General features: G+C 39.2%; 1 non-coding gene across 1 annotated transcript; it reads right to left on the reverse strand.

The window, feature by feature from the left end:
- Nucleotides 1–5,234: 5,234 nt before the first annotated feature.
- LOC135148170 (small nucleolar RNA R71) lies at nucleotides 5,235–5,341 on the reverse strand. Its single transcript, XR_010286062.1, has one exon. It is a non-coding gene; the product is annotated as a small nucleolar RNA R71 (small nucleolar RNA).
- Nucleotides 5,342–7,294: the final 1,953 nt, after the last annotated feature.

Genomic DNA, 7,294 nt, shown 5'->3' on the forward strand with positions numbered 1-7,294 from the left:
AGTTAAAGATATTTTTGACTCCTTCAGGAACAACTACAAGGATTTACATGATTATCACGAGGTGTTAAATGATATCATTTCTACTGTGTCAGTTGCTGTTCTTCCAAGAAGAGGATGGATGGTCAACATATCATTTGAACTACAGAAAGAAGGTCATGGACTCAAACATGTTTCAAGTCAATTTCTTAGAGATCTCTCTCTGACTGAGTTGTTTGTGGTAAGGAACAAGATCATCTCTACAGGGAAGAAGCACAATGAAGTTTTCAGAGATATGGTGGAAGAGTGGATCACTGATATTGGATTAGAAATTCATGACAAGCCTTCAGTTATCAAGTATTTCAAGGATGGTATGATTCAGAGTATTGGACTCACTGATGAAGCATTGTCAACTTACAATCCTCGTATACTGAAATATCTGGAAGCTCAAGTCAGGGAAAAGTGCTCAAGGACAAGTAAGGGAAGACTAACTGCTGAATTGCTATATGCTTATCGTCTGAACTTTGCTGCTCTGAGAGACTTAGACTTATCAGCCATCAATCGTCAACCACCATATCCACTGCCTCCACTTAACCCTGAAGTACCTGAATATCCAAATGCTCCTGTTGTCACTTACAATCCTACATCTGTGATATTCAAAAAGAAGAAAGACTCTGAGGCCACTGCTATACCACTTACAGAAATTGGAAAATTCTCCTCCAAAAGAATTATTCGTGCAGTTGCTGCTGTTAAGTTGTCAGTTGTAAAAGAAGACAAGAGTGTGCTCAAAGATTTGATTGATCTTCTGGAAATAAGGAAAGCTATAGAGACTGTCCACAACACTTCAAGGGTTCGTGCTCATCCATCAAGAATCATCATGAAAATTGAAGGAATGGAGCTGAATATCACCTTTAAGAAGTTGAAGAAGATGGTTCATGTTCAAACCTTAGAGAAGATGAAGAAAAATCTAGAGCAACCTCCACCTGAGAATACACTGGAGCAGGTGGCACTGAGTACTATCACTGCAAGGATTGAAGAAATTGAAAACAAGCTCACTCAGAAGAAAGAGGAGGAAGCTGCAAAGAGAAGAGCTGAGCTGAAGCTGATTAATGCAAGAGCCAAGAAAGCAAGGAAAGATTAGTTCAGGCTAGAGGAACAATGGCTGCTTGTATTTACTTTTGAATTCTGGAAAATGTAAGATATAATCCAGACTGTACTTAGTATTATTTCCTGTTTAAATTAGTATGCTTTTTCATTGTGTCAGTTGAGTTATCCTCTTAAAGGATTTGCTTGTCGAACTCTAACAATCAAATAGGGGGAGATTGTAAAGCATAATGTAACGTAAATGTAATTACGATAACTCAACACAACAAAAGACAGGAAACAATACGTAAGTATAATACAGGAATTTACAGGTTGGAGATTCGATACGAACAGACAAAGACAATCAAGATATCTGAGACGAGCATCCGCCCACTGGAAGAAGTTCATTAACATGTTCAAGCCTCAGTGAAGAATAAAGCACAATCCGTTTCTGCTATCAAGATTGTCTGAAGATCAAGTATCAAAGACCAGAAGATTCCAGTATATTTAATTTGATTATTTATAATCAAATTTATCGAAGCAACATCTAACCCGGAATGACTGATCAAGTATATTATCAAGGAAAGGATTCAAGGGATTATTTCAGTTCGAGTCGTTCGTGAACCAGACCAGTGCACAGGACGTTAGGACGTACGAAAGTATTCAGTGAATCCAATCAACGGATTAATTGATCAAGTCAATTCGAGCTGCATCAACAAAGTATTAAATTTAAATTTAAATATATATATATGTGTATATATATTATTAATTGGAAATTACTTGAATCAATAATAATTCAAAGTAATTCATAAAACAATTATTAATATATATGCATATACATATTAATTAAATTTAAGTTTCAAATTGCTGATTGACTTTAGTCAAAACCTGCGACTCATACAAGGTTTTGTACTTAGAGTATTTTTCTCTAAGCTACATAAACTCATTTGTATGGCGCAAGGTTTGACTAAAAGTCAAAACCTGCGCCAAGAGTATTTCTCTGAAAAACAACTAAGTGAAATCACTGTGAACTGAAGGAAGGCGCAAGGTTTGACCTCCTGGAGTCAACGGAGTGATAACAGTGGATGCACTCCACTGTATAGGCGCAACCTTGTTTCCCTTGAGAATTTTCTAAGTCCTGAAGCGCAAACTCAAGTCAATACCCCAGTCAGATGAGAGATAACAGTGAGGGTATTCCACTGTGGCGCAACAATTGACGAGCGCAACGTTTGACCAACAGAGACGCCAAGTTTGACATCTCAATGACTGTATAAGCGCAACTTTCAAATATATATGTGTATATATATATCAAGCGCAACTTTGATATATATATACATTATATACTTTCCTGGCGCCACTTCCATTACAGCTTGGGAGTTAGATTTATTTTTATAAATCGAATCCGTCTAGGACGAACTCAAGTCGTCCAGGACGAACTCGTTAACCATGGTTAGTTGTTGGAAAGCCTATAAATAGAGGTTGATGTTTTCATTTTAAAACAACTACACACTTTGTAAGTGCACACACTATACATATTCTCGAGAGTTAAATTAGAATATCGTTTTTATCGAGAGTTTGTAATAGAGTGATTGTAGTCTCTGCAGCCGACACTTGTGTTGGAATTTGTAGCACCCGAGGATTATTTCTAATACAAGAATATTCCCTGACTTGCTGGAGTTATTTATTTACGATTGATTTAACATGGACTGAAACAGAATTATCCGCAATTAAATTAAATCGAAGAAATTGGTAAGACGTATTCAACCCCCCCTTCTACGTATGATTGGACCTAACAGTAAAAGATTGTATTCAACCCCCCCTTCTACAATCTTTCTTATAATTAGTGTAAAAACAATATTGTTCATATCGACTACCTTCGCCCCTATTAAACGAGACCCGCTAGATTCATTGTTCGAATCTAGGATTTTGTGATCATTTTCATCATTTAATTTTATTCGAAAATCTTAAATCCGGAGGATGTTATTCTCACTGGTCAACGTGGCTTGTGATCCACGGTGCTTATTTATGAATGAGATTTTGGTCCTGATAAGTGGTATTTATACACACTTATAGGCCTTCATTTCCACTTAAATTGGTTGGTTGTACTTAAGTGTTTAGTGTCTTTTGATGTGTTTTTATTGTTTTTCTGTGCAGGTCACGAGTTGAGGTGATGAAGTGATTTTCTATCATTTTAGGTTGTTTTTGGTGCATTATTTGCAAGAATGGAGAATTGTGGATTCATCACGACTTGGGATTTTGTGGGTACATCTTCTACAAACCCTCACGAGAACACACTCGTCCACTAGAGCTATCTAGGGGTTTAAAGGGCTTGTTGCATGTGCTAAATGCAACCGTGATCACCTACGGAAGTGGTACTAGGAGCGAGGAAGGACATGCACGCGAGAACGAGCTGAAAACAAAGAATCAGGGCTGCCATCACAGACAGTAGCGCGCCCGCGCTATCCACTGGGACAACTAGCGCGCCTGCGCTAGTTTAGCGCGGCTGCGCCCAGCAGAAGTTCCCCGGGCCGATTTTTGAAGCTTTCTGATGGATTTTCGCAGCGGTCGAGGCCCGGTTGACTTGGTCAATGTATTTTAATTTCTCGTGTGTAAAACCCTAGCCTCCAAGTAGTTTTAGAAGAGAACAATATCATAGTTTAATTTTTTTATCGAAGCACATTATCAGTTTGTATTGGATCGTTCTTCGCGAGGAAGTGACAGTTTCGAGCGAGTTCGTGAACATCAATTCTGTAACGTTGTGATCTTTATTATTAATTCAAGCATTTTTATTCCATTTAATTCTTGTCTTTTATTTATCATGCTTTCACTAGAACCCATGATGTCGATTAGTTCGATTATGAACTAACCGCCTTCATGGGATTCTAATGGATTTATCGATGTAGTCTAGTAACGAATATTAATTAATTGATTGTGTGACATACGTTGATTTCTTTGCATGAGCCGTGCTTATTCTTCTTAGGAGCGTAGCTAACTTCTAAGTTGTTTATTAATTCTTTCTGAAGCGAGAGTGGATGATTGAATTTAGAACTATGCCATGTAAACATAGGATTATGTGAATGAAACATAATTTGTGGTAGACTTGAACTATTTTTATCACCCTGTGTAATCACGATAGACGACTTGCTATTAAACCTCTCTGCTTACACTACCGCTATAGAGATATAGGGTCTGAGCTTTGTTGGTGTCCATGAGATTTCTATCTTAATTGTGGATTTTGATTGGTATGATATGTGTGCAATGAGAGTTGGCATGTATTACTTTCGTGTTGTCTGATTAGGATCAACAGTCGCATATTAATCAGTAATTTCAATTCTAGATGAATTCGATAATGAAGTTAGAATCCCATGTGTTTTCCTATTCTGAATTTGATTAGTAATTTAGTTATTAGTATAAAAGAAACCATCCTTGTTAACTGTCTTGGCAGTGAAAATTGATCATACATTGTTGCATAGGTGCGTATTCTTAATTCACCAGTCTCTGTGGGAACGAACAAATATATTACTTATGATCACGTGCGCTTGCGTGTAGATTTTTGCGAACAAGTTTTTGGCGCCGCTGCCGGGGACTCGGTGTTAATTAATTAGTTTATGTACTTGTCATCAGTGTGCATTAAAATTCACTGACTAGGATTCTATTCTCTTCTCACTTTTCTTCTTTTCTTTATTTCAGGTACTTGGATCGCGTTTATGCAAACACGTTCTCAAACCCGGAAGAAAGCAATTGATTCATCTTCTACTTCTTCTTCTGATTCTGAAACAATGACAGAACCTGAAGCACAACCAGACAGTAAGGCATTGAAGGATTTCTCTATGCCAAAGATCGATGATATCCAGTCAAGCATTGTCAGGCCTGCAATCGCAGCCAAAGCCTTTGAAATCAAACCAGGAACTATTCAAATGGTCCAGAACTCGGTACAGTATGGGGGTTCTTCTACTGAAGACCCTAATATGCATATCCGTAATTTTATAGAGATCTGTGACACTTTCAAATTTAATGACGTCTCTGATGATGCTGTGAAGCTAAGGCTTTTTCCATTTTCACTGAGAGATAAGGCTAAGGGATGGTTACATTCTTTACCATCTGGTTCGATTACTACATGGGAAGATCTAGCTCAGAAATTTCTCACTAAATTCTTCCCCATGGCAAAGACTGCTGCACTACGAAATGCTCTATCTCAATTTTCTCAACAATCAGGAGAAACATTCTGTGAAGCTTGGGAGCGATATAAGGAGATGCTAAGGAAGTGTCCCCATCATGGCATGCCGGATTGGATGCAAATAAACTGTTTCTATAATGGTCTTGGACCTCAATCCAGACCTATGCTTGATGCTGCTTCTGGAGGTGCGCTTTGGGCTAAAAGTTATGAAGAAGCTTATGATCTTATTGAAATGATGGCTGCTAATGAATATCAGAACCCTACTCAAAGACTTACTCAAGGGAAAGTAGCCGGAATTCTTGATCTAGACACGTCGACAGCTCTTGCTGCTCAACTTAAGGCTCTCACGATGAAAGTCGATTCTCTGGCTCACCAAGGAATTCAACAGCCAATCTTAATTTGCGAATTATGTGCCGGTACTCACGCTACTGATCAGTGTGCCATCTCTAGTGAATCAGCACAATTTGTGAGCAACTTTCAGAGAGGTCAACAGCCTGCTCCAGCTACTTATCATCCTAACAACCGAAATCATCCGAATTTCAGCTGGAGTAATAATCAGGGTTATAATCAGCCTCAACAAGGATTTCAACAGGGACCTAAACAGTATAGTCAGGGTGGAACTTCACAACAATATGCACCTAAACAGCCATATCACCCTCCGGGATTTCAGAATCATGGGCAATCAGCTAACGAAAGGTCTGACATGGAAGAGCTAAGGCTCATGTACAAGAGTCAGGCAGTAACTTTAAAAGCCTTGGAGACACAAGTCGGTCAGTTAGCTAATGCTTTACTAAGCAGACCACAGGGGAATCTCCCTAGTGATACAGAAGTACCAGGTAAGAGGGACCCTAAAGAGCAAGTCCAATCCATTACGCTGAGATCTGGAAAAACTACAACATGGCCTACCTCAACATTAGTACAAGATCAGGATGATGAACCGCAAGAAATTCCAGCAGAACTTCCTCCGAATACAACTGGAATCAACCCTACTGTTGAAAAGGATAAGGCTATCCCTGCAGCTACTCCGGTGTCAAAACCATTATATCCACCACCTCCATTTCCTAGGAGGTTAAAAAAACAGCAGCTGGATAAACAATTTGGTAAATTCCTTGAAGTGTTCAAAAAGCTTCACATCAACATCCCGTTTGCTGAAGCACTCGAGCAAATGCCTAGCTATGCCAAGTTCATGAAGGGTATTCTTTCAAAAAAGCTAAAGCTCGAGGAGTTAGAGACAGTGGCTTTAACGGAGGAATGTAGTGCTGTGCTTCAACAGAAATTACCACCTAAGCTTAAAGATCCGGGAAGCTTCACTATCCCTTGCACTATTGGGAAGTTCTCTTTTGATAAGTGTCTGTGCGACTTGGGAGCTAGCATCAATCTGATGCCTCTATCTATCTTCACACAACTTGGCCTGCCAGAGCTCAAGCCGACAAACATGTCTTTACAGCTGGCTGATCGTTCGATCACATATCCGAGGGGTATAATCGAAGATGTGCTAGTCAAGGTTGATCAATTAATATTTCCAGCCGACTTCGTGATTCTTGACTTTGAAGAAGACAAAAGGATTCCTATCATCTTGGGTAGACCCTTTTTAGCCACCGGGCAAACATTGATCGATGTCCAAAAAGGGGAACTTACAATGAGAATACAAGATCAGACGGTCACATTCAACGTATTCAATGCAATGAAATTACCAACTGATGAGGAATCTTGTTTCAGTATGGATGTGCTTGATACTACGGCAGAAGCTAATAGCCAGCGGGTTTTACAGAATGATGCATTGGAAGCAATCCTTACCAATGATGAGGAATTGGACAGTGAAGAAGAATTGGAAGAAATCCATCATCTTAACTCATCACCTTGGAGAAGGAATTTTGAACCACCCGTCGAATCTCTCGGCTTGGAGGAACAAAAGGAAGATCACAAACCTTTACAACCCTCAGTAATCGAAGCACCTAAACTTGAACTTAAACCGCTACCGGATCACTTGAGGTATGCTTTTCTTGGTGAAGGTTCTACTCTTCCTGTTATTATTGCATCTAACTTGTCAGGTGAGGA

Source organism: Daucus carota, chromosome 7, assembly GCF_001625215.2.
Source record: "Daucus carota subsp. sativus chromosome 7, DH1 v3.0, whole genome shotgun sequence".
In the NCBI taxonomy this organism is placed as follows: Eukaryota; Viridiplantae; Streptophyta; class Magnoliopsida; order Apiales; family Apiaceae; genus Daucus; species Daucus carota.